Source organism: Phyllobates terribilis, unplaced genomic scaffold (assembly GCF_046119375.1).
Source record: "Phyllobates terribilis strain yellow unplaced genomic scaffold, ASM4611937v1 Scaffold_9__5_contigs__length_417890890, whole genome shotgun sequence".
Taxonomy (NCBI): Eukaryota; Metazoa; Chordata; class Amphibia; order Anura; family Dendrobatidae; genus Phyllobates; species Phyllobates terribilis.
This window is the reverse complement of record NW_027362769.1, coordinates 130,251,133-130,267,413: the sequence shown is the minus strand read 5'-3', so window position 1 is coordinate 130,267,413 and position 16,281 is coordinate 130,251,133.

Sequence of the window (16,281 nt, the reverse complement as noted above, 5' to 3'; positions counted from 1 at the left end):
CAGATCCTCTTTAACCCCTTACCGACATGTGATGTGTCAATTGCCCCTGTCTATGGCGGGGGTTCAGGATCTGAACGTGCACCATACCTGGGAGAGTGAAAATTTGAATCACCCCCTTTTTCCATAATTAATAATATTGAAATACTGGCAGATACTTTTCCATCAGCGAGGCGTCTGATTAGCCCTTAATTTATTCTGCAGCCGGACAATGACCCCCAAACATACAGCCAATGTCATTAAGAGCTATCTTCAGCATAAAGAAGAACAAGGAATGATGATTTGGCCCCACAGAGCCCTGATCTCACATCGTCCAGTCTGTCTGGGATCACATGAAGAGACAGAAGGATTTACACAATCAACATCCACAGAAGATCTGTGGTTAGTTCTCCAAGATGTTTGGAACAACCTCCCTGCCGAGGTCCTTCAAAAACTGTGTGCAAGTACCTAGAAGAAGTGATGAAGGCACAGGGCGGTTACACCAAATATTGATGGGATTTAGATTTCTCTTTTGTTCATTCACTTTGCATTTTGTTAATTGATCAAAATAAACTATTAACTCTGATATTTTTAAAGCATTCTTACTTTCCAGCATTTTCCCACACTTGCCTAAAACTTTTGCACAGTACTGTATATGTCAGGTGTATTTCCCGATGACATGCACTGCAAACCTACTGTGAATTCAACTTTGCCAATACTTTTAAGAAATATAAAAAAAGACATAGAATAAGGTGTAAATCACATGAAAGTAACATGTGAACATGTGGTCAGGTGGCCACAGTCTTGAAGAACTCAACTAGTGACCCCTATGAAGGTCTGTTACACAGTTCTTCTGCACAATGGCACTTCTGGTCACCTATTGTCACCATCAGGAAACTGAACACGGCTCCAGAGCTTATTTTAAAAGGGGACGTCACCACTTTGAGACATGTAGATCAGGAGAGCAGACTGTCAGTCATTACATGTCTCTTTCATTTATAATAAGTTCTGGAGGCAGATTCTTGGGGAGATCTGTGTCCGGCTCATAGATCTTAACAGCTCATTTACATAGTAAAAAAAAAGGTGGATTTCTCTAGAATAAGATATCAGATCATCGATATCAAGGTATCATTTTATTCAGCTTCCTATGACCTACTCGAGGTGGGCACACTTGGGGAGGAGAAAGTGACATTGCTGAATGCCTGTGGTATCTTCCCCTAGCCACAGGCATTCAGCACAGTGACAGCCGTGGCGCAGGCACACAGAGGAGCAGTGTCCGTCAATGACACTTCTCGCCCCTCTCTCTGCCTGTGCACCAGCCATTTTTCCCTTCCTGCACTCACGTCTGTCAGACATGCATACAATTGATGTCGGCACTGCCCGGAACAGGAGCAGAGGAGCTGTAATCAGCCCCTTGCTCCTCCGGGACCTCCACCTGAACACAGGCCACTTCCGGCCTGCGCACTGAAGGAGATGGCGCACACAGGGGACGGCGCGATGCTGTGACATCATCACGCCTTTCAGCGTCCACTTCTGCACGAGACAGAAGAGGAGACAGATTAGGTGAGTATAAGCTTTTTTTTACATTTTTCTTATTAGTTTGCCAATGAATGGGGGACATAGCAAGAGAGGCTGGCTGTGGGGATCTACATGGAGCTAGCTGTGGAGCTGGCTGTGGGGACCAATGTGAGGCTTGCTGTGGGGAAATACGTGGTGCTGGCTTTTGGGACCTACGTGGTGCTGACTTTGGGAACATAACAAGAGGGGCTGTGGGGGACATCATATTATATGGGAAACAATATACGGGGAGCTGTGGGGACATTATACCTAGGCTGTGGTTACATCATACTCTGTAGGATATGTGGGGAGGCATAATACTGTATAGGGGGCCAAGGGGGACATTATACTGGGGCTGTGGAGACATCATACTGTATTGGGGGTTTTGGTGACCATACTGTATAGGGGGCCGTTGAGGACATTATTTTGTATATGGGGCTGTGGTGGACATCATACTGTATATTGGGGGGTTCTGGTAAACATCATGGTGTATATTGGGGGACTGTTGTGGATATATCACATGGGCCGCTGTGGTGTCTATCATACCATGTAGGGCAGTGTTCCTCAATTCTACTATATACAGTATGATCCCCCATTTAGCCTCCTATATACAATATGAGCCCCCACATAGCCTCTTAAATACAGTATGAGACCCCACATAGCCTTCGATGTACAGTATGACCCACACACAGCCCCTCTACATACAGTATGAGCCCCCACATAGCCTCCTATATACATGTAAAGTCCCCATACACATATGAAAAAAACCCGACATACTCGCCTCACTCCCGTTCCCCCGCTGCTCTGCTCCGGTGCACTCACTCTCGGCACAGCAGATGCGATTAAGTGACGTCATCGTGTCAGCTGTCTCACATGGTGATTGGTGAAAAAGGAGCCGGCAACCCTTCCTCCACCAATGTATTCACCGCTGTCTACCCCTACGTCCTGATGATGCGGATAGCAGTGACAGCGGGTGGCTGAGGGCATGGTGCGGCCGGTGGGCCACTGTTCCAGCCCTTTGGCTGTCTCGGTTCGTGGGCCGGACTGGGACAGCCAGAGTGCCGGATGTGGCCACAGTTTGACCAGCTCTGCTCTAGTGGCTGCAGTAATAGAATCATCTCACTTGATTCTTCATATTGGATCTCTGAAAAATAAAAATGTAGCTTTGCATACTAGAGAAATCTTATACCGAGTAATGGTGTTCACGGGTGTTTTTTGCCACCTTATATCACTAATTTCCTTGCTAAGATAGCATTCTCTGGAACGTTTTCATTATCCTGACGCCTCTGTTATCAGTGCTGGCACATTACGGGTGCTATAAGCAATAAACCCCTCACTTTTGTGGCTTAAAAGTAGTTTACTGGATGAGTGGTGAATGGAAGACCCCTGTAACAAATGCATGAGAGACACGCGGCGAACATTTCCCTGTACGTCACCTGTAGCAGCCGATATAGAGCTTCTTATCTTTCCTGTGCTGGAGATATACCTCAGCCATTTTCTCCTTGGTCTGGACAAAATATGGCTGCTCTGGAGAAACATTTCGGAGCATGGACAAAGCTTGTTCCACGTCCCCGTGAGACAGGGTCAGCTCAGCGTTGGGTATCATGAGGCGCAGCTCCTCCGCTGTCCCGGAGAATTCATTGATTGCATCTTGTAAGACTTTGGCAGCTTCGTGCTGTAGACATAAAAGGGAAAGTGGAAAAGATTTATTATAAGAGGCAGGACAGATGCAACACACTCGCTAGAAGAAAAATATTCTGGAAATTAAAGGTGGTTGTCTCCTAAGAAAAAACAGCTTTCAGAGTGCAGCTCCTGGGGGAGATCTGATAATCCGGCACCCGTGGCCACAGTCGGCTGACTGCAAGGCAATAATAATGACCACTATGAGCAAGATATGGGGGTCCGACCTCTGGCACCATCACAGAAGACTGTGAATGAGAATGAAGAGGCCATTTCCCCGTTCTCTGGATGAGTGGGGGGTACTAACGGTTGGACCCTCAGCAATCAATATGTTACTCTAAACAGTGGTGGCCAGTTTCAGCGGTGCAGGGAAAGAGTTTAGAGGGACTGCAGAGCTGAAACACTTTCTCCATTTTTATGATCTATGATTGTGGGGATCTTACATTTAAAGTGTAAAGAAACTTTTGTAAATTTTTTATACATATTTTACGCCCTTTAAATCTGAGCAGATAGGTGGGGGTCCAGGTCCTGAAACCCCCCGCCAATTGCTTAAAAAAACTTTTAAGAGTGTGCAGCTCAGGTGACAGGAGAGCAAGTGCACAGCAGAGTATGGATTAATTAAAAAGTCATAGGAGCACAGAACTACTGCCAGATCGTAACCCCCCCCACCCCCCCGGCTGAGCGCACAACCCCCTGACTGAGCACACAACCCTATTGAATGATGTGTGGGGGTCTCAGGACTCAGTCCCTCACCAATCTGCTCAGAATTAAAAGGCCTAAAACATATACATTTTATTTTTTACTCTTTAAATGTGCCAATAAATCCTTTTTTACTAATACTCTGCAGGTATACAGTTCTTATTACCGGATTACAGAGAGGAGTGATGTTTTCTATGCAATTGCAAACCTGACATGTAACTGTAAAGGCGGCTTTATACGTCCGTATGTAAATGATAGCAAAGTATATTTCTTACAAACAAGATACCAAGTTCTCTAGTAGTGATGGGACCGGAGTGAGTGGACGCTTTCCCTCCGTTACCTGCTCCCCGTTCATGCTATGACAATCGACGAGCTCCAGGAAGATGGACACTCGGTCACTTGCTCCGATTTCTACTTTTCTTCCTTTTGCCTTTAGAGAAGATCCGGCCTTTTTCATTCCCGGTAAGCTCATTGCCATCTGTAGTGTTTTAATGGCCTCCTGAATTTCTCCCATTCGTTTCTGGGTCTGCGCTTTCAGGAGATTGTACAATGGATATTCACTAGTGTTGAGCGAGCATGCTCGACACTGCTCGGTACTCGCCCGAGCATCTCACTACTCGGGATGTTCGGCGAGCACCGAGCATTTCTGGGTTACTCGGGCGGGAGCTCCGGTCTCCGCTCTGCATGTTTGGCGCTCTTTACAGAGCCAATGAACATGCAGGGATTGCCAGCCAGTCACTGTAATGCCGCAGCCATGTTGTGGGCATTACAGTGATTGGCTGGACGCACAGCGTCACCTCGAGTATTTAAAACCGTGCGCCGCCATCTTGGACACAGTCGCCCGGGATCAGACAGTGTAGGATCAGTGCTGCTGAGTTAGGGAGAGATATATAGTGCAAAATAGGTAGTGTAGGGTCTATAAAGCCTGCCAAATCAAACAAACAGTCCTTCTGAGGACTAATATCCATCCCAGATATCAAGCAGGCAGGCTGTATAGGAGACGCAATGGTTATACCAACAAACACTGCATTACAGTCCTGTGTGCTGCTGCTGGTCAAATTACTAGACTTAGCTCCCGGTCTCCGGGGCCAGGAAAAATCCTTTTTTTTTCATCTAAATCCTCTTTTTTTTCTCTCTCAGTCAGACTGTACAAATACCCGTCTCATTAACCTTTTGGTATTCTCCCCCCCCAAAAAAAAAAATAAAATTGAGTGTGTCTGTGAGTGTTCAGACACAAATATATCTGTTTAAACGAGTCTGGATTCGGCTGGATAACTAGAACTGTGGTTTTGCAGTTCCACGGTTCAAATTTCTGTATTACCCACTTTTTTGCCTTTTTTACATAAAAAAACAGTTTGAGTGTCTCGCTGACTGTTCAGACACAAATATATCTGTTTAAAAGATTCCGGTGTAGGCCAGAGAACTAGAACTGTGGTTTTCCTCTTCCACGGTTCTAATCTCCTTTTTATTACCCTTTTGCCATTGATAGTGCGAGTGTAAGCTATTTTAGTTAATTTACAATGGGCAAGGCACGTGGCAAGGGACGTGGAACTGGACGTTCTGGTGACGGTGTGTGCAGAGGACGGGGCCGTGGCCAAGGTGAAAATGTGCCGCAACCAACAGCCACATCTTCTCGCTCCCAGTTCTTGACCGAATTACTAGGGAAGCACTGTCAGGCAAAATGTATTTTTGTCCTAGTTTTAAAAATGAGAGATGTCCTAAATTTCCACCCCTCTGTCCATTTGTAAGACATAGGACTCACTGTAGCTTCCCCCAACCCTCAGGAATTTTTATGACGCCATAAAACCTCAGCCCAGAGCAAGTATACTGGTATACCCTGGATCTTTCCCTCCAAAAATCCTATTGTTTAAAAGTTTGTACAATTAATGTAGAATTTAATAAGGCACATGACTGTCATAAACCCAGGGACCACATTTTTGGAATGCTCACTTTTTTCCGGTTACAATGGTATATCTTGCATGGCTGGGAAACCGCCGGAAACGTGGGAAATGGTTTCTTAGCTTCTGAGCGTCATAGAGATATCATATTTGATAGCCATCCGCATGAATATTAGTGACGGCAAACATGATGTCTCCATCTTGGATGTGGGACCCCCCCACACCAAGATATGAAAGATGGAGGATTTTTATGTCTTATGCAGCTGGGTGGGTTCACAAAACCGAGCCCCCGTGTGAGGTAAGCGATATGGGTGTCTCCTGGTGTTTAGGCCCCATACTAAAAACCAGAACGGCCATAAACCAGCAGATTCTTCTCAGGGACGTCAGACGCATGCCCTACACGCTGCGTGGAAGAATCACATCTAATTTCCGGGGAGCCGTCCCCCCCACAGAATCTGAGACCATCACCTTGTGAAGCAGGTTTTGCTATTACTTATCCCTTTTATTTTAATAACTGTTTTATGCATATATGTAAATTGTCTCTTTTATAATATCTTGTATATATTTTGTAAACACTGCCCCCCTTTCGGGAGTAAATCATTATTATTTACCAGTTTCGTTCTTCTTGTCCTATGTCGAGCAAACACGTTCCTCACCCGCTAATTCACGTTACCTAACGGGTACCCGATCCACCTGTTAAGAGATCGGTGGTGGCAGTATACCAGTATTTATGTGATATTGTGGTTTGAGGGTGGCTGGTCGGAGGTATATATACGTTCCTGGAAGGAACTGGTGGTATATATATGTCCTGTCACATCACGTGACGCAATAGTCGACATAAATTAGAGCAGCTGCACCCGTGCTTATCCTCGGTCAATACCGTGTTTGACCAGCAGGATAAGGGGGCGATAGAGAGCGGCAAGGTCTGACCCAAAAGTGGGTGTTGTTTCCTGACAAGCACATAACAACACCAGTATTGCGAACTGATCAGTGTGAACAGGTTATTAATTGGATAGCAGATAATACTTCCAATCACCTGGGCACCACCACCTCCGGTCTGTCTTCCACACGGTCAAGTGTTAGTAGCTTTGAGTTTCGACCGCATACTCCTCCTCACCCTGATGCTCCTTCCTCCCACCATGCCGAGTGTCGTCAGACAGCAACTGATCCCACACTTGGACACTCTGAAGAGCTGTTCACTGGTCCATTTCCATATTTGGGCCCCTCGCCTGCTCCGCTTGAAGTGGTGGAAGAGGAGATTCCATGTAGCGATGGCCAAATATTTGAACAGCCACGGCCACAGGAAGGCGACGCTGGCAATTTGTCACAAGAGGTGGACGATGACGAGACACAATTGCCACGAAGTGAGGAGGAGGACCGTGGTGCGGAAGTGGAAGAGGAGGAGGTGGTGGATGATCTAGTAACTGACCCAACGTGGCAGGAGGACACGCAGAGCGAGGCCAGCAGCACACAGGGGGAGGGAGGCAGAGTACCCCAACAGGCTGGAAGAAGCAGTGTGGTGGCCGCAGACAGAAGGCGGGCAACCGTTCCCCATAACACCAACACGAGGGACGTTGCCAGTACAACCGGTAGGTCTTCCAGAGTCTGGAATTTTTTTAAAGACTCTGCTGATAACCACAAAAAGGCCATTTGTACCACCTGCCAGGCCAGCATCAGCAGGGGTGACAAAACTACCAGCCTGACCACCACCAGCATGATCAGGCACATGTCAGCAAAGCACCCGACTTTGTGGGGCGAACCCCAGGGTCCATGACCAGTGTCAGCGGGTGTCACCACTGCTTCTTCCGCTGTTGTGCATGTAAGAGAAACCCCTGTTGTGCGTGCAAGGCAATCCCCTGTCCATACTGCATGCAAAGATGCCCCCTCCTCTCAGTCTTCACTTGTTATGGCAGTTTCTCAAGAAACAGCATCAACGTCCACGTCCACGTCCCACCGCAGCGTTCAATTGTCCATATCGCAGACCTTTGAATGAAAGCGCAAATTCGCAGCCAACGCCCCACAGACCCCTAAATTCGCACATTTCACGACTGCTTGCGTTGGAAATGCTGCCTTTTAGGCAGCTCCTGTGCATCCTCCTCCTCCTCCTCATGTTCAGCCTCCATCTCAGATATCACCACATCAGTTACAAGCTGGAAGCACTGCAGTACTGCCTCAGCCAAGCGGCAACAGGCTGTGCTGAAACTCATAAGCTTAGGTGATAAGCCTCACACTGCTTATGAGTTGTGGACAGCTATGAAAGAGCAGGCAGATCTGTGGCTGAGACCGCTGAACCTACATCCAGGCATGGTCGTGTGTGACAATGGCCGCAACCTGGTGGCGGCTCTGAGGCGAGGCGAGATCACACACGTACCATGGCTGGCTCATGTGCTTAACCTCGTGGTTCAGTGGTTTCTTAAATCGTACCCCGAGTTGCCAGATCTGCTCATCAAAGTACGCCGCCTGTCAGCTCATTTTCGGAAGTCAGCTACAGCTTCCGCCGCCCTTCCTGTGTTGCAGCAGCGTTTGCAGCTTCCGTCACACCGACTGGTTTGTGATGTCCCCACACGTTGGAACTCTACCCTCCACATGTTGCAAAGGATTTGTGAGCAGAAGAGAGCATTGTGGAGTACCAGCATCAACAATGCCATCGGTATTCAGTTCAGACTCCACACATAAGACCTCAGGAGTGGACCTGGATGTCTGACATATGTACCATCCTGACAAACTTTGAGGAGTCCACCAAGATGGTGAGTGGCGATGACGCCATCATTAGCATCAGCATTCCACTTGTCTGTCTTTTGCAACGCTCTCTGCAGAGAATTAAAGAGGAGGCATTGCAGCCAGAGTATGATGAGATGGATCAAGAAGCCGTAGCGGGCGATTACACACAGCCCAGCCTCATCTCATCCCAACGTGCATTGGGGGACAATCAGGGAGAGGAGGAGGAGGAGGAAGAACAGGAGCTTGTATCATGCACTGTAGACGGTAGTACCTGTACAACTGTCATACCGTCGGTTCAGCATGGCTGGCCTGAGGACAGGTGGGAGGAGGACGGAGGACAGCATGGTGAGGACACGGAAGTCTTGCCCATTACCAGTCTGGTACGCATGGCTGACTTTATGTTACATTGCCTTAACCGTGACCCTCGCGTTGTCAAAATGTTGGGTGACAGTCATTACTGGTTGGTGACACTTTTAGACCCCCGCTCCAAGGAGAACTTTCACTCTCTTATTCCTGAGGTGGAGAGGTCTACAAAAATGGGGCAGTACCAGAAGGCCCTTGCTGTAGAACTGTTAAAAAAATTCCCATCTGAACACGCTAGCGGCAGAGGTCACAGTTCGTTGCCCAACCAAGGTGTACAGGAGAGTCGCAACTCCAATCCAGCAGAGGCAGGGGAACACTGTCAACGTTCTGGAACAGTTTTCTCAGACCCTCCCTTCGGACAGACCCTGAGGCGTGGGGTACTCTCACAAGGAGTGGAAAGTTTCAAAAGATGGTGAGGGAGTACTTTGCCGACCGTACCAGCATCCTTCGTGATTCCTCTGTGCCTTTTAATTATTGGGTATCCAAGCTGGACACTTGGAATGAACTTGCTCTGTACGCCTTGGAGGTCCTGGCCTGCCCTGCCGCTAGCGTGTTATCGGAGCATGTTTTTAGTGCCGCTGGGGGAATTATAACTGATAAGCGAACTCGCCTGTCAACTGACAATGCTGACAAGCTGACCCTTATCAAAATGAACAAGGGCTGGATTGGGCCAGACTTCTCATCACCACCAAATGACAGCAGAGTAACATAAAGTCAAATCCACTGTGTTATTTCGGGAGGTGTATTCACATGCACCGCTTCACACCCACACATGGGTATACGCTTCCTCATTTTGGCTGTTTTATGTTCTTCTCCTTATCCTCAGCCTCCACCACCACTATACCACCAGGGTGACCGTGGTCCGTGTTGCCATTATTGAAAGTTCCTCCGTCCTTATTTTTGTCAGCTTTTGCTTGGAAGGCATAAGCAAAGACAGTGGGAGACCCACTCCCCAATAATGGGAATAATATTTTTAAGATGCGTCTTGTTAAGCTACTGCGACCTCCACGTCTCTTCCGAGGGGCAATAAAACTGTCTTGTTAAGCTACTGCGACCTCCACGTCTCTTCCGAGGGGCATTAAAACCATCTTGTTAAGCTACTGTGACCTCCACCACTTTTCCAAGGGGCATTAAAACTGTCTTGCTAAGCAACTGCGACCTCCACCACTTTTCCAAAGGGCATTAAAACCGTCTTGTTAAGTTACTGCGACCTCCACGTCTCTTCCGAGGGGCATTAAAACCGTCTTGTTAAGCTACTGCGACCTCCACGTCTCTTCCGAGGGGCATTAAAACCGTCTTGTTAAGCTACTGTGACCTCCACCACTTTTCCAAGGGGCATTAAAACCGTCTTGTTAAGCTACTGCGACTTCCACGTCTCTTCCCAGGGGCACTAAAACCGTCTTGTTGTAACATCCCTGGTGGCATGCTTGCATGGTGCACCACCTCCCAACATGCAAGACCGCAATCTTACCCATCAGTCCAGCCTGTAAGCCGTGCTCCAGTTCTTGCCGTGTGCATGCCTCTTGACTGTCTGCTTAGGGCGGCGGCCCAGTTACTTCCTGGTTCTTATAGCTGCTGTGGGCACACCCCTAATGTGTCTCCAGCCTATTGCTATGAGTCACTGGATATTTAAACCCCCTCCACCCAGTAGGAGGTGACTGAACAACACTTACATTCAGTGTGCTCCTTTACTCTGAAGTTGCCAGGTCCAGTCTGCTTCTTGCCTGTTTCCACCATCTCCGGGGGCTGTATACCCAGACCTGTTTTCTGTGACTTCTAGTCCGTCTCCGCCACTCTGGGGAATGCCTTCCCAGACCTGTTATCTGTGACTTCTAGTCCTTTCCGCCATCCCTGGGGGCCGTATACCCAGGCCTGTTCTTGTATCTCTTGCAGTAGCAGTTCCTATCTGAACTGTATCCTAGCCTGTTATCTGTTTGTCTCTATGTTCGTACCTTCCCTTTTCCTGCAGTGTCTGAACCAGCAACTAACTCCTACTCGTTGTCTCTGTACTTCTGTTTGTGAGTTTTGTGTCCACTCGCTACTTCAGTGTAAGTACCTTGTGTGTATTTGGTTCTGCTTGTCCCTTTTCCCTTCTTCCGTATCTACCTCCTGTGTCCTAGCCATCTTTCTGTATCCTTCAGTCTGTTCCATGTGAACAGAGCCCTGTCCTCTCTGCCTGCACCGTCAGCCCTGTTCTGCTCTGCCTTGCTCACCGCTCCGGCGGTTCCCCTCTGCTCTGCCTTGCTCACCGCTCCGGCGGTTCCTCTCTGCTCTGCCTTGTTCACCGCACCTGCGGTTTAGTTCTGCTCTGCCTTGTTCCCCGCACCTGCGGTCCCTCTCTGCTCTGCCTCACTCACCGCTCCGGCGGTTCTTCTCTGCTCTGCCTTGCTCACCGATCCGGCGGTTCCTCTCTGCTCTGCCTTGTTCACCGCACCTACGGTTTAGTTCCGCTCTGCTTGCTCACCGCTCCAGCTTTTCCTCTCTGCTCTGCTTTGCTCACCGCTCCAGCGGTTCCTCTCTGCTCTGCCTTGTTCTCCGCACCTGCTGTTTAGTTCTGCTCTGCTGGCTCACTACTCCGGCGGTTTCCCTCTGCTCTGCCTTGCTCACCGCTCCGGCGGTTCCTCTCTGTTCTGCCTTGTCCACCGCTCCAGCGGTTTCGCTTTACTCCGCTTGTCTACCGCATCTGTGGCTCTGTTCCTGTCTCCAAGTCTGTACTGGACTCTATCCAGCAAGCGCTCCAACTTGCCAGTATTTCCCTGTCTGCACTCCAGCCGTGCTTGTCAGCACCCACCAGTCTGTACACCAGCCGTGCTTACCAGTACCCCCCTGTCTGCATACAAGCCGTGCCTGCCAATACCCACCTGTCTGTGTGCCAGCCTAACCTGCCTGTTCCTGCATTCCCCGGTGTGGGTCAACAGCTGTGACCGGGGTCTGACCTGGTGTAGCACCTGGTCCCTCTGCTCGGTTCCTCCTTGGTTCACGGAGTCGTTAGCTGCCATGCGACTTAGTTACACCTCTCCAGGCACTCCTCGGTTCATGGTACAGTGGGATCACTAATCACGCTCACGCCAGTCAGTCCGGGCGCAAGCGTAACACTTGTTAAGCTACTGTGACCTCCACCACTTTTCCAAGGGGCATTAAAACCGTCTTGTTAAGCTACTGTGACCTCCACCACTTTTCCAAGGGGCATTAAAACCGTCTTGTTAAGCTACTGTGACCTCCACCACTTTTCCAAGGGGCATTAAAACCGTCTTGTTAAGCTACTGTGACCTCCACGTCTCTTCAAAGGGGCATTAAAAGTGTCTTCTTAAACCACTCTGAACTCCACAGCTCTTCCAAGTGGCATTGAAATGTTGTTTTTAATTACCTCTAACCTCCACGACTCTTCCAACGGTCATTGCATTTCCTTCTAATTTTAGTCAGCTTTTGCTTTTCAATGCAAAGGCGAAAACTAAGGGAGACCCACTCCCCAATAATGGGTAGAAGGTTTTTAGTATGCTGTAATCTACGTCTGTTTCAAGGGGCATTGCAGTTCCTCATAATTTTTGGAAAGCCTTCCATTCACTGCTTAAGCCAACAGTGTACAGGAGACCCAGTTGCTATAAATGGAAAAAACGGTTTAGTTAAGGCCCTCTGACCTCCATGTCATTTCCAAGGGGCATTGGAGTGCCTCAAAATTTTTGGTAGGCATTGCATTCACTGAATGCTCTATAACTGTGTAGCCGAACCGCTCCTTTTGTTACAGAAAGATATCCTACAAGACATATGTGGTTGACTGGCCTGATATTGATGTGAATGGTCCCTGTTCCTCCTGCTCTTTCTCCTTTGCCACCACCTCATCCATCATTTATCACCTGAAGCTTTGTTTTAACGGGAGTCATAGAACTGGGATAGTAGCAGGAAAACATCCAGCAATCCTCGGAGGAGGTAGGATATGCGCCAAAACGCTGACCACCTCAGGCCTAGCCACTACTACATACAGTTAGGTCCATATATATTTGGACAGAGACAACATTTTTCTAATTTTGGTTCTAGACATTACCACAATGAATTTTAAACAAAAGAATTCAGATGCAGTTGAAGTTCAGACTTTCAGCTTTCATTTGAGGGTATCCACATTAAAATTGGATGAAGGGTTTAGGAGTTTCAGCTCCTTAACATATGCCACCCTGTTTTTAAAGGGACCAAAAGTAATTGGACAGATTAAATAATTGTAAACAAAATGTTCATTTCTAGTACTTGGTTGAAAACCCTTTGTTGGCAATGACTGCCTGAAGTCTTGAACTCATGGACATCACCAGACGCTGTGTTTCCTCCTTTTTGATGCTCTGCCAGGCCTTCACTGCGGTGGTTTTCAGTTGCTGTTTGTTTGTGGGCCTTTCTGTCTGAAGTTTAGTCTTTAACAAGTGAAATGCATGCTCAATTGGGTTGAGATCAGGTGACTGACTTGGCCATTCAAGAATATTCCACTTCTTTGCTTGAATATTCCAGGGTTGCTTTGGCTTCATATTTTGGGTCATTGTCCATCTGTAGTATGAAACGACGACCAATCAGTTTGGCTGCATTTGGCTGGATCTGAGCACACAGTATGGCTCTGAATACATCAGAATTCATTCGGCTGCTTCTGTCCTGTGCCACATCATCAATAAACACTAGTGACCCAGTGCTACTGGCAGCCATGCATGCCCAAGCCATCACACTGCCTCAGCAGTGTTTTACAGATGATGTGGTATGCTTTGGATCATGAGCTGTACCACGCCTTTGCCATACTTTTCTCTTTCCATCATTCTTGTAGAGGTTGATCTTGGGTTCATCTGTCCAAAGAATGTTCTTCCAGAACTGTGCTGGCTTTTTTAGATGTTTTTTTAGCAAAGTCCAGTTTAGCCTTTTTATTCTTGATGCTTATGAGTGGCTTGCACCATGCAGTGAACCCTCTGTATTTAATTTCATGCAGTCTTCTCTTTATGGTAGATTTGGATATTGATACGCCTACCTCCTGGAGAGTGTTGTTCACTTGGTTGGCTGTTGTGAAGGGGTTTCTCTTCATCATGGAGATTATTCTGCAATCATCCACCACTGATGTCTTCCGTGGGTGTCCAGGTCTTTTTGCATTGATGAGTTCACCAGTGCTTTCTTTCTTTCTCAGGATGTACCAAACTTAAGATTTTTCCACTCCTAATATTGTAGAAATTTCTCTGATGTTTTTTTTCTGTTTTTGCAGCTTAAGGATGGCTTGTTTCACCTGCATGGAGAGCTCCTTTGACCGCATGTTTACTTCATAGCAAAACCTTCCAAATGCAAGCACCACACCTCAAATCAACTCCAGGCCTTTTATCTGTTTAATTGAGAATGACATAACGAAGGGATTGCCCACATCTGTCCATGAAATAGCCTTGGAGTCAATTGTCCCATTAATTTTGGTCCCTTTAAAAACAGGGTGACACATGTTAAGAAGCTGAAACTCCTAAACCCTTCATCCAATTTTAATGTGGATACCCTCAAATGAAAGCTGAAAGTCTGAACTTCAACTGTATCTGAATTGTTTCGTTTAAAATTCATTGTGGTAATGTCTAGAACCAAAATTAGAAAAATGTTGTCTCTGTCCAAATATATACTGTATATACACTGCTCAAAAAAATAAAGGGAACACTTAAACAACACAATGTAACTCCAAGTCAATAACACTTCTGTGAAATCTACCTGTCCAGTTATGAAGCAACACTGATTGTGAATCAATTTCTCCTGCTGTTGTGCAAATGGAACAGACAACTGGTAGAAATGATAGGCAAATATCAAGATACCACCTATAAAGGAGTGGTTCTGCAGGTGGTGACCACAGACCATTTCTCTGTTCTCATCCTTTTTGGCTGATGTTTTGGTCACTTTTTCATTTTGCCATTGCTCTCACCCCTAGACGTACAGTAGCATGAGGCGGTGTCTACAGTACAACCCACAGAAGTTGCTCAGGTAGTGCAGTTCATCCAGGATGGCACATCAGTGCGAGCTGTGGCAAGAAGGGTAGCTGTGTCTGTCAGCACAGTGTCCAGAGCATGGAGCAGATACCAGGAGATGTGGAGGGAGCCATAGGAGGACAACAACCCAGCAGCAGGACCGTTACCTCCTCCTTTGTGCAAGGAGGAACAGGAGGAGCACTGCCAGAGCCCTGCAAAATGACCTCTAGCAGGCCACAAATGTGCATGTGTCTGCACAAACGGTTAGAAACCAACTCCATGAGGTTGGTATGAGGGCCCGACGTCCACAGATGGGGGTTGTGCTCACAGCCCAACACCGTGCAGGACGCTTGGCATTTGCCACAGAACACCAGGATTGGCAAAGTTGCCACTAGCGCCCTGTGCTCTTCACAGATGAAAGCAGGTTCACACTGAGCACATGTGACAGACGTTACAGAGTCTGGAGATGCCATGGAGAGCGATCTGCTGCCTGCAACATTCTTCAGTATGATCGATTTGGCAGTGGGTCAGTAATGGTGTCGGGTGGCATTTCTTTGGAGGGCCGCACAGCCCTCCATGTGCTCGCCAGAGGTAGCCTGACTGCCATTAGGTACCAAGATGAGATCCTCAGACCCCTTGTGAGACCACATGCTGGTGCGGATGGCCCTGGGTTCCTCCTAATGCAGGACAATGCCAGACCTCATGTGGCTGGAGTGTGTCAGCAGCTCCTGCAAGATGAAGGCATTGAAGCTATGCACTGGCCCGCCCATTCCCCAGACCTGAGTCTGATTGAGCACATCTGGGACATCATGTCTCGCTCCATCCACCAACGTCATGTTGCACCACAGACTGTCCAGGAGTTGGCGGATATCCCACAGGAGACCATCCGCAACCTCATCAGGAGCATGCCCAGGAGTTGTAGGGAGGTCATACAGGCACGTGGTGGCCACACACGGTACTGAGCCTCAATTGTTTTAAGGACATTACATCAAAGTTGGATCAGCCTGTAGTGTGTTTTTCCACTTTAATTTTGGGGGTGACTTCAAATCCAGGCCTCCATTGGTTAATGAATTTGATTTCCATTGATGATTTTTGTGTGATTTTGTTGTCAGCACATTCAACTCTGTACAGAACAAAATATTCAATGAGAATATTTCATTCATTCAGATCTAGGATGTGTTATTTGAGTGTTCCCTTTATTTTTTTGAGCAGTGTATATCTCCGTTAGGATTCGGTTCTGCTGGTTCCAGCACAATCATACTTGCAGTCAAGTGACAGCTAGTGTCAGTGACTAGAACACTGTAGGACGTGGCTGACTCTCTAGTTGGCACATGACAGCAAGTGTGCAAAGTGCATCCTCGTGGTTACGTGATTAATGATGGAACTGGCAGAGCCTAATCAAGTATATATTATATTATATTACATTATATGTCTGG